The 10,357-nt window shown below is 45.4% G+C and overlaps 2 pseudogenes; both read left to right on the top strand.

The window, feature by feature from the left end:
- Positions 1-4,794: 4,794 nt before the first annotated feature.
- Positions 4,795-4,891, top strand: LOC142849098 (U6 spliceosomal RNA; annotated as a pseudogene).
- A 1,610-nt stretch (positions 4,892-6,501) lies between these two features.
- LOC142848754 (putative ribosomal protein uL10-like) lies at positions 6,502-7,406 on the top strand (annotated as a pseudogene).
- Positions 7,407-10,357: the final 2,951 nt, after the last annotated feature.

Below are 10,357 nucleotides of genomic sequence, written 5' to 3'. Positions count from 1 at the left end.
AGCATGCAGGCAGACAACAACGTCACACCTCCATATAGGCCATTCCCTGCAGAACAAGCGTTTGAATCTATGAGTCTATGCGGCCATTTCTGTTCAAACCACCACATTCCACTAATTAGCCATCCTGTGGCTTGATTGTACCTGTTCTTTGCTGCTGAGATTTGATGTTCCTAGTTTGGGAAGGCAGAGCAATAAGCAAGTGATATCAGGAGTTAACTGCCAATAAAAACCCTCTGTGGTCAACTTTGAGCAACCAAGAGGCACCAAAAGAGTGGCTTTTAGGCCAAGCCCGCCTGGATTTTTTCTTAAATTTAATGACTTCCGTCCTGTGGGTGATGTCCTAGAATCTTTTCTTCGAAGTTGTATTTCTGTAGAATGTTAACTGGCAACCGATCTGAAGTTTTACAAAAGCACAACCAACAGAGCAAATAGTGAATGAAAACGAGTTTGAAACTTGCAGACGTGTTTACAGATGCTCTCCTGGCGATGGTTCTCCTTCCTCAGGATCTTTGGCTGCTGGTCCACCAGCGGGGAGGCAACAGAAGTGAGGAATAGGGTTAAGACAACCATGGATATGACTGAGATAGCCCTTCAGTGAGACGACGCGACTTTACTCCAGAGAATAAGAAACGTGTAAGATTGGGAAGCCTGGGGTCAAACCCTAATTCACATCAAGTGACACACTCCTAACATAAAGCTGGATTAGGGGCACATAGCCCTATAAAAATAGCTAGAACATGCTATTTAATTACCATGTACCCACAGAGGAAGAATGTCTGCAGGGTCATCCTTGAGCTAAGTCAGGTGTCCAGGCCTACAGACATCCTCCTAATAAGGGCAGGTAGAGAGCAGGAAGCATCTTCCGGCAGGAAGTCCTGCATGCTGCTTGGAGATAGCTGCCAGGCCATGATAGTCTCCATATCTGACCAGCAGGGCCTCCCAACACTGTGTGAGGAATGTCCAGCACTTTTTAACCGTAAGGAGGCACAGCTGGGTGTGTGTAAGGTTAGGAAGTGTCTGGCTGACTAAAGAGAATTGTCATAGTGGGATTAGGAGGACAGGAACACCTCTGGGGCGGGGCTTAGTACACTGACAGTTTCAGCTGGGAGGAAATCAGCTTGGTAAAGCACTCCCCCGAACTTTGAAGGCTTATGCACTCCATGAAGGACATGACTGTATTTACACACACGAAAGGACTGGCAACAGCTAATATCACTCTGCAGAACCACACAGGAATTCTTTACACAGTAATGTTGAGGTTTTATATCTGAAGCAAGAGTTAGTCTTGGGCCGGGTAAGATGAGAGGAACACAGCACTGACATAAATTGAATCTTAAGACTCTTTTCAATTTGGGGGAAACAGTACAATGGCAATCTCACTTTCTGATGTTCAAGGGCACACCACACATTCAATAGCAAAGTATTAATTCAGTCACAGCAATCAGCGCCCAGGTGGGATGTGAAAATAGAGCAGATTACTGCTGAGGCTGCTGTACCTGCAGCGGCCTCCTCCCTCACAGAAACCCACAGGCCTCCTGCTGAGACACTGTCTGTGAAGCTCTAGCTGATAGACTACAGGTGCCAGGATTGAATGGCCATTTGTCATCCTCCCTCCCAACATACTGCCTTCTGCCTAGGGGTCAGAGACCCTGGCTGCAGGCTCCCACTGTGAATGAAATGTCCCCTCTTCCTCCGGGGTCTATAAGAAGGACGCCCTCCCCATGGGCCTGATTTTCATGAAGGTCCCACCAGACTGTCTGTTTCTGACTCTGAGGCCTGAACTCTCCTCAGAGTCCTTGCCCTCCTGTTGTCTGTCTCTCTGTCCATAGGATTAATAACTCTTCTATTAGACTTCTTACCCCCAATAATCTGCCTCAGTTTACTCTTGAGCCCCACATCTGAGACCTTCCAGTCAGGTCTTAACGAGCAGAACTATCTAAATGTTGGGTTTTATTGTTTGTTTGTTTTATCTGGATGGCAATGACTAGAAATGGCAGAAAATTTCACTGGCCATTTTGTACATTTAAAATCCAGATTTAATGTATACTGTATAAACAGGAGTGCTTATTGGTCACTTTACATGTATTAAGAATACACATTTTAATTGTAAGCTTAAAAAATTTGTATGAGTGTTTTGTCTACTTGTACGTATACATACCACATGTATATAGGCCCTGAAGAGGCCAGAAGAGGGCATCTGATCCCCTGGAACTGTAGTTACAGATGGATGTGAGGTACCATACGGGTGCTAGGAACTGAACCTGGGTCCTCTGGAAGAGCAGCCAGTGCTCTTGACATCTGAGCTAACACTGAAAACTTTTACATGTGTATAAAGTTCGGATATACATCTGTGCATAATTGCTGGTCATATATATGCAGTCATACACACATACCTACAGGAAAACCATGTTAAAACAGCTGGTTATAAAGTGGTCATTCGAAAGACCTAAACACAAAAAGGTATGGAAGTAAACCAGGACTTTGCTAAGAGATGGTTTTCTGAGTAGCAAAAATCAGTCAAAAACAGCTTAATAAAACATAATCTGGATAACTATACAAGGTATACATATACCAACTCAGATATTAAATTATCCAGTCTTGTAGCATTATTTATAAGAAAATGTATTGTCTTCTAGCGACACACTATCTTAGCATTAGAATTAATCTTATCACAACTTTACTATCTAATAATGAAATTAGCTCTTCTTAATGTCAACAAATACATTCGTATTTTATAGGGAGCAGAGCCTAGAAACCACACAAGAATACCTAGATCAAATGAGATGTTTTAAATCTACCTGCCACAAATCAGTTTAGATGTTCTCTGAGCATTTTAACAATTTAATCACCCTTTAAGTGAAAGACATTAACTATCCATCTTTTGGGTAAGATTAACAACCTTGCTGTTTTACTACAGTACACAGTTTCACAGTACAGTTTCAACGTTTCCCGCAGTACACAGTTTCAAAGTGCCCCGGTCCTGGAGGTTTATAGGGATTGCATCTTTCGAATTCCCATCAAGAAAAGAATACACAACATAAAGACCTTGGACTGCACACACACAGCCACCATGCCTTGTGTATAACAGCCTTGACACCAATCCTACACTCCTCACTTGCATATTGATAACATCCCTGAAAAAAATCCCATTGCAGGATTTTCAAAAGCTATCTCATCTTGCAAATCCTATAAGGAGAATTTTCCCCAGCAAGGACAGATTAACTTTGTCCCCACGCTGCTTTAGACACAAAATGACACAAGAAGTAATTATATTTAATGCAAAGTGTACTTTTAGATAAATCACCATGAGGCTACAGAAGCCTGGTCACTTAGAAGTCTCCCTAGGAGACAGTAAGAAAATGAGCACATACTGTTCTCCATGGCTACACAAATCGCAGTTGAGTTCTCTGAACACCTCTGTGTCTCTGCATCCCAAACGGCTCAACAGAACGCAGCGCTCAGAAAAGTCCCAAAGACAAACACATTTCAGCCTTCCTTGTCATACTCAGATGCTTTGATAGCCAGCAGAAATCTAAATTCTAAAATTTCCTGCAAACTGACAAGGCCTGCCGTAGATGATGGAGTAGCCCAAACTATCCAACAGAACCTAGATGGCTCAGAACTCCAAGGTGCACCAACTGGGGAAACTCTGGGGGAGTCCAGGCATTCATTTCTGCTCACTGAATAAAGACAAAAGGCAGCTAATGGTGACTAGGGGTAGGTGGCCTTTGCAATAAAGTAACTGCAGCTGCTGTTCCAAGCATTCGACCTTGTCTCCCTACCTGTGGTCAACTTGTTGTGGGTGGGTGACACCCCAAATGTGTCATTTTCCTGGGGATAGTTATTGTTAGGGCAACCCCTGGATCCCTGATAGGTTAGGCTTAGCTGCCTTCCTACAATTGGCCAGTTAAAAAGACCAATTAGTCAAAAGTAGAGAGGGGAAATTTATCCAGGTGACCACAGAGAGGTTTGCTGAGCCCCGATCTGTCTTCCAGGGTCCTGACATGAGATTTAGGTCTAAGTACAGGTTGAGAGTATGCGCAGCTAAGTAGTCCTGGTCGAGATGTGGTCCCACTGATGACTGACCCATCCTTGTATAAGCCCCGGCTCTCCTGCAAGCTGCTCTGACAAGATGTGAGATCTGCGTGGAGTCTTTCAGGGAGACAAGCTCCCTGTCTGCCGTGCAGCACGGCCCATCTTTTTTATTCCCCACTATAAGACACCCGGGAAATCCCGATTCCTTCAGTTCCAGTGTCTGGTAGCTCTGGGGACGTGGGGGACACAAAATGTCTCCCTAGGGTATCTTCACCTGTCAGGAGAATTCAAGTACAACTTGTGGGAATTTGGCGAGCTGATACCTAGAAGGTCAAATGGTGGCTTTCTTTATGACGTGAAGCATCCAAGTGGGCACAGGAGGTTGCCTTTTGGGGGAAAGGCTTGGATATGAGCCTACTAGAGGAAATGTTGGACTTAGGTACTGTGACTATGAATCTCTACTGTGAACACGGATCTCTACTGTGGACACGGATCTCTACTGCGGACACAGATCTCTACTGTGGACGTGGATCTCTCTCCCCATTTTGTCATTCTCAGCTATGAACCCCGAGGACTCACTGACTCTCTCAGTTCCTGACCTTGGCAGAGAACATAAAGCTTCGCCTCACAAAACTGCCCAAGGAATGAGCACGCTGTCACTAGAATCCAGCAGAGAATGACTTGAAGACATTGGAGGAAAATTCTTGTTAGTGTCCAGATAAGAAGTACTTTTTGATTATTCAAATCAGAGGAGAAAAAGTGTTTGCTTCAGCAGCACATACAATAAAACTGGAAGGATACAGAGAAGACGAGAACGGACCCTGGCATGCAAATTCATGAAGCATTTCGTATTCTTAAATGGAAAAGTTTTTTAAGAATGAAAAAAAAAGGTGGGAGAAGTTGGAGGAGGGAAAACTGTAATCAGAATATATTGTATGAAAAGAATCTATTTTTAATTTAAAAATTTTTTAAGGCATAAAGCACAGGGGAAAAAGTTGATTTGATTAAAATCCAAACCTGCTAAGTGAAAATGATCAATGACAAAGTGTAGTGGGTAGTGACAGGTGGGGGAAGGTCCTTACGGAACACTGCCGAGCAGGACATTGGGAAGGAGTCCTATAAATCAAGTGTAGAAAGGCTGCCAACCTAAATAACAAATGGGTAGTCTCCGAAGACTGAGCTGAGCCAGAAGGCACATGCAGGGGAAACTCAGGAGGTCACATTCCCAGAGCAGTGGAAAACAAAGGGGACTTGTAAAAGGTCACATAAAACAGTCACCCTCAGTGGCATGGGTCACTTACGGGTAGTGCCAGTCCCCCCAGACAGGCAACTGCTGGTCATCTGACCTTGCAGAAGCATTTTCTCTGCCAGGCTGTAGTGGTCTCTGCACGCCCTTGGCCATGTCACTTGTCAATGTTCTTACTGACAGGTGTATCTGTGAGAGATTCCAGCTTTCTGAGTTTGTTTCTTTGGGAGTTCTTTTTTTTTTTTTTATTAAGAGTTTCATGTACATGGCTCTACTTGAATTCTAGCAAATGTTCACCGGACAAATAGCCAAACAAAGACTCCGTAAATAACAAGAAACTCACAGGAGAAGAAACAGCAAGAGTCCCCCCTCCCAACCTCCCAAAAAACCAGTCCACAAATGCACAAAATGTTCAGCGTTCACCGTCATTACTTAGTAGAGAGTGAATGAAAGTGAGATTCTATTTCTCAATTAACACTTCACAAAACTATTCCTGCCTGGCCACACGTGGGCGCTAGGATGATGTGCAGCATCAAGAACCCTCAGACATGGAGAATGTAAAGGGGCTCGATTGCTCTGGACTTGTCAATCTCTCTGTCTCGAGTGCACTACAGGATAGTCTTGAGCAACTGTGTCAGAGAAAGGTATTGACAGGTGCTAAAGGAATTGTTGGGGACACCTTCAAACTGGAAAGCGACTCAACTGCCCATCAGCTGTGGAGGGCCCCAGTAGTCAAACTCTGACACAAAGGCCAAGAGCATGTACGTTTGTCACATGGGGACTGGCGCCAGGATCCCCAGTACTGGAGGATGCAGGTCCCTCATATAAGATGGTATAGGGCTTGCACAGAGCTGCCTACCTCAACCTATAGACTCTGAGTAGTCTCTGGATTGCTTAGTGCAATGCAAACGCTGTGGGAGCTCTTCCTGCTGCATTGTTCAGGAAACAATGGGAAGGAAAGAAGTCTGTGATCAGCAAAGATGGCTTTCCTCCCTGAGTTTCTTGGTCTTGATTAAGACCTCAGATGTGGAACTCAGAGACACGGAGGAACAGGTATGTTCAGGCGTTGAGGGTCTTACAGGCACTATTGGAATTAGTCACTTCCACTGTTAGGCAAGGAAACTGCCATAGAGAAAATAAAAAAGATTTCTCGGCAGGCATCTTCGTTACAGTGACATTGTCTTTAAACCCTATGTGACCATCCCTAGCACACCACCATGATGCCCAGGGAAAACAGAGTGACCTGGAAGTCTACCTACTTCCTTAGGATCTTTGAGATGATTGTCAAAAATGCTTCATTGTGGGAGCAGACGATGTGAACTCCAAGCAGATCAGTAGATCAGCATGTCTCTGGGAAGGAAGGTTATGGTACTGATGAGAAAGAAGCCCAGGATGTGCACAGCTATAGGGGCATCTGTAAACTTCCCAGCTCTGGAGAAACTGCTGCCTCATAGCTGGGGGAATGTGGGCTTTGTGTTCATCAATGAGGACCTCACCGAGATCAGGGACACACTGTTGGGCAGCAAAGTGCAGGCTGCTCTCCATGCTGGTGCCATCACCCCATGTGAGGTCACTGTGCCAGCAAGAACTCTGGTCTGCGGTGGGAGCAGACCTCTTTCTTCCAGGCCTTTAGGCCTCTCCTCTAAAATCTCCAGGGGCACTGCTGAAACTCTGAGTGCTGTGAGCTGGTAAAGAGAGACAAAGCAAGAGCCCACGAAGCCACACTGTCCGCTCATACTGAGCTTCTTCTCTGGGCTGATCATCCAGCCGATGGCAGCATCTACAGCCCGGAAGTGATTATACGATAGAACAGACTCTGAGCTCTGGATTCCTGGAGGGCGTCTGAAATGTTGCCGGTGTGTATCTGCAATTATTGTGCCAACTATTGTGCCATGCTCTGTCATCGGTGGGTGCAAGCAGGTCCTGTCTGTCTGTGGAGACTGAGGACACCTTCCCACTTGCTGAAAAGGTCAGGGCCTTCTTGACTGATCCATTTGCACTCTTAGCTGCTGCCCCCATGGCTGTCGCCACCACTGCTGTTCCTGTAGCTCCTGCAGCCCCAGCCAAGACTGAAGGCAAGGAGGCATCAGAGAGGTCATGTGAGGACATGGGATTTGGTCTCTGAGTAATCCCCTCAAAGCAACCAACTCAGCCAGTTCAACTTGAGAAGCATGGGGATAATAGCTTACTCCTCAGGAGAAGGGGAGGGGAGGAGCCATGACTGTGCTCTAATGAAGCTTAACTTTTAAAAATAGTATAATAACATCTATTGAAAATGTTACAGGACAATGGGTGAATGGGAAGCACATATTTTAGAGCTAAGGGAGTTGAAAACAAGATGATACAGACCCTCGCTAAGCTACATTGTTCTGGAGCATCATCCCCATGAAACCATGAAGACAAGCATCGGGACTGCCCCTCTCTTTAGCAGCATCCAGAGAGCTACGCTATCAAGGGCGGTAGAAGCCATCTGAATCATTGGCCTCTGTTTGATCTGCTAGTTTGGGAGTTGGTACTCAAGATGCTCCATGGAATATTGTTCACCAAACTGCCTATCTGTACCATGTACAGTGTGCACATCTCTGAATACAGACGGATTTTCACACATGAAAGCTTGTATAAAGACATAAGCCTCTCAGCTGTTGACTCTCACGTTCCACATGTTCTCTCGTGCCCCTGAGAGGTGTTTGAGGACCGGGAAAACCAGAAGAGGGATGTGGAGCTGTGCCTAAGGGGAAGGAGTGGCCTGGGGTCACATCACACTTTCAGCTCACAGCTTTGTCTGATTTCAGAGAGAGGCTAAGATTAGGCTTTAGTCTGGTGTCTCAGCCAGAAGCTATCGGTTAGTGGCAGCCATTTAAGCCTCCTTGGACTCCTCTGACACCAACCTGGGGGACTTAAAGGGTTGTTTCCCTAGTTACAAATGTCAGATCTTCCAAATATTAGCAATGACTCATAGAAGATGCTACATGTGTGCACAGGCATTCCTGCAAAGGCTGAACATGTGCACATTCAAGTTTCTGCAAGTACAGCTCCGTGCATACAGCATTCCCAACAGGCCTGACATTTATCTGCAAGACTATGGCCTTGACACTCTTTTGAAGAGCCCAAGACAGGTCTTAACCTTTGTTGCAGCATTTCTGCATCCCAGATTATGTCCTCCTGATGTTATCAGAGATGTGAAGTAAGTTTCCCCAGAAAATGAGTCATTGATAAGTGATCAGCCCCTAGTGACAACCTGGAAACCTCTGGAGGTTCAAAAAATAGCAAATGATTAAATACAACAATCCCAGACACACAATGAAATGTCTTAGGGTCATTAGAATTCTATTTAGGGAGGCTGGTAATTACACGGGGAGAGCGGTAATCACCCAAAGGGGAAGAGGCTACAGAATGAAAATTACAGGCTGATTCCAGCAGCAGTGAAGCCTGGCACGGGAAAGTGGGATGGAAGGAAACTGGTAAAGGAGCTACCATTAGGGGCAAGAATGAAATATGGATGCTTCCCCTGAATGCAGATAAGTGGGTCATTTTTCCCCCTGTGTGATGAAGAAAAAAAAATGTGATATTGAACTCCAGAGACTGGAGAGTCAAAAGGGACACAGGCACAGAGAGGACAAGCCTGGGAAGTCACGGAGTGTGGGGACCTTTGAATAGCTGACCCATCCAATGCCTACTAACACCCCAGAAGCCCATGGTCTGTGCCTTCCCGCCGACCACTCTGCCCTACTCCGTTCTGCAGTTCGAAGGGATGTGTTTCACGCTGACAAATCCAGGCTCTTTTCTGCAAGTGCTATGACTGCTTTCTTCTCCTCTCCATAAGCTTGATGAACCAATGATTCACTTATAACTGAGTCTTTTGTGCACAGAAGGAATTATCAGAGCTGCTCTGTTACTATGTGTGGAACTGTAATGCTGGACCGAGGACTGCCCAAGTTCTTCAGCCCTTGGAGGGAAACCTTTCTTGTGCTCCTCAGATAAGGGATGAGGCAGAGAAATACGTGCATGTTGAGGTCACCCAGGAAGTAAATTCTAACACAAAACTTGACCTTCTGAGGACTGGACACTCTGGTCTCACCACCAAACCCCTCCTGGGCAACTCCTTTGCCTCAGTTCCCATTCCTACTTGCCCTAGCACAGAGGCCTCCACCAGAGAAGGCACAGATAAGCTGCTGCAACCACCATTGCTCAAAGAAGAGTTGTATGCAGATTGCAAATAAATAATCATAAGTGGACTCACCAAGTCTCCTCCTAGGCAGCTCTCCCCTTGCCTTGTCAATGCTTTTGCTTCCGGTGAATTCTGCTTTGCTTCCAGAGACACTTGCAACTGTAGGTGGAGTTTTTCTGTCCTGGGAACCACTCCTAAATAACCGACACAGAGACTCAATATTAATTATAAATGCTCAGCCAATAGCTCAGGCTTGTTACTAGCTAACTTATACATTTTAAATTAACCCATATTTCTTATCTATGCTCTGCCACATGGTGGTACCTTTTTTTTTTAGTATGGCATGTTTATCTTCTGCTTCCTCTGTGTCTGGCTGGAGACTCCTCAGACTCCACCCTCCTTCTTCCCAGCATCCTCCTAGTCTGGCTCTCCCACTCAATCTCTTCCTGTTCAGCTATTGGCCAGTCAGCTTCTTTATCAAACCAATAACAGTGACATATATTCACACAACATAAAAGAATATTCTAGAGTATTTCTCACCATGAGTGGAGAACCTGGCCCACAGAGAGCAATTTAAGAATTTAAGACAAGTACTACAGCTCTTTCCATCTAGAGGAGAATAAGAAGGAACATCAACAAGCTAGTGCCAGTGCAGCCATCTTGTGACATGAGGTCTGAGAATGTTGTTAACACTGAGCAAGAAGAGAAAGAGAAAGAAGACTAGGACAAACCATGGAAGTAGAGGTCACTCCCCATCCACGTAGATGTAGATGGGATGTTCTCTGCTGAAAATACCTCAAGCCCTCAGCATCTGTTAATGTCTAAACTCTACCAATTGGTATTCAAGACCTCTCTGGTGCTTCCAATGATGAGGAAGGCAGGGCAGGAACTCAAGGCTAGAACCTGGA

This window comes from Microtus pennsylvanicus, chromosome 4, assembly GCF_037038515.1.
Source record: "Microtus pennsylvanicus isolate mMicPen1 chromosome 4, mMicPen1.hap1, whole genome shotgun sequence".
Taxonomy (NCBI): Eukaryota; Metazoa; Chordata; class Mammalia; order Rodentia; family Cricetidae; genus Microtus; species Microtus pennsylvanicus.
The sequence above is the reverse complement of the archived record's forward strand: the minus strand, read 5'-3'. Positions and strand labels throughout refer to the sequence as shown.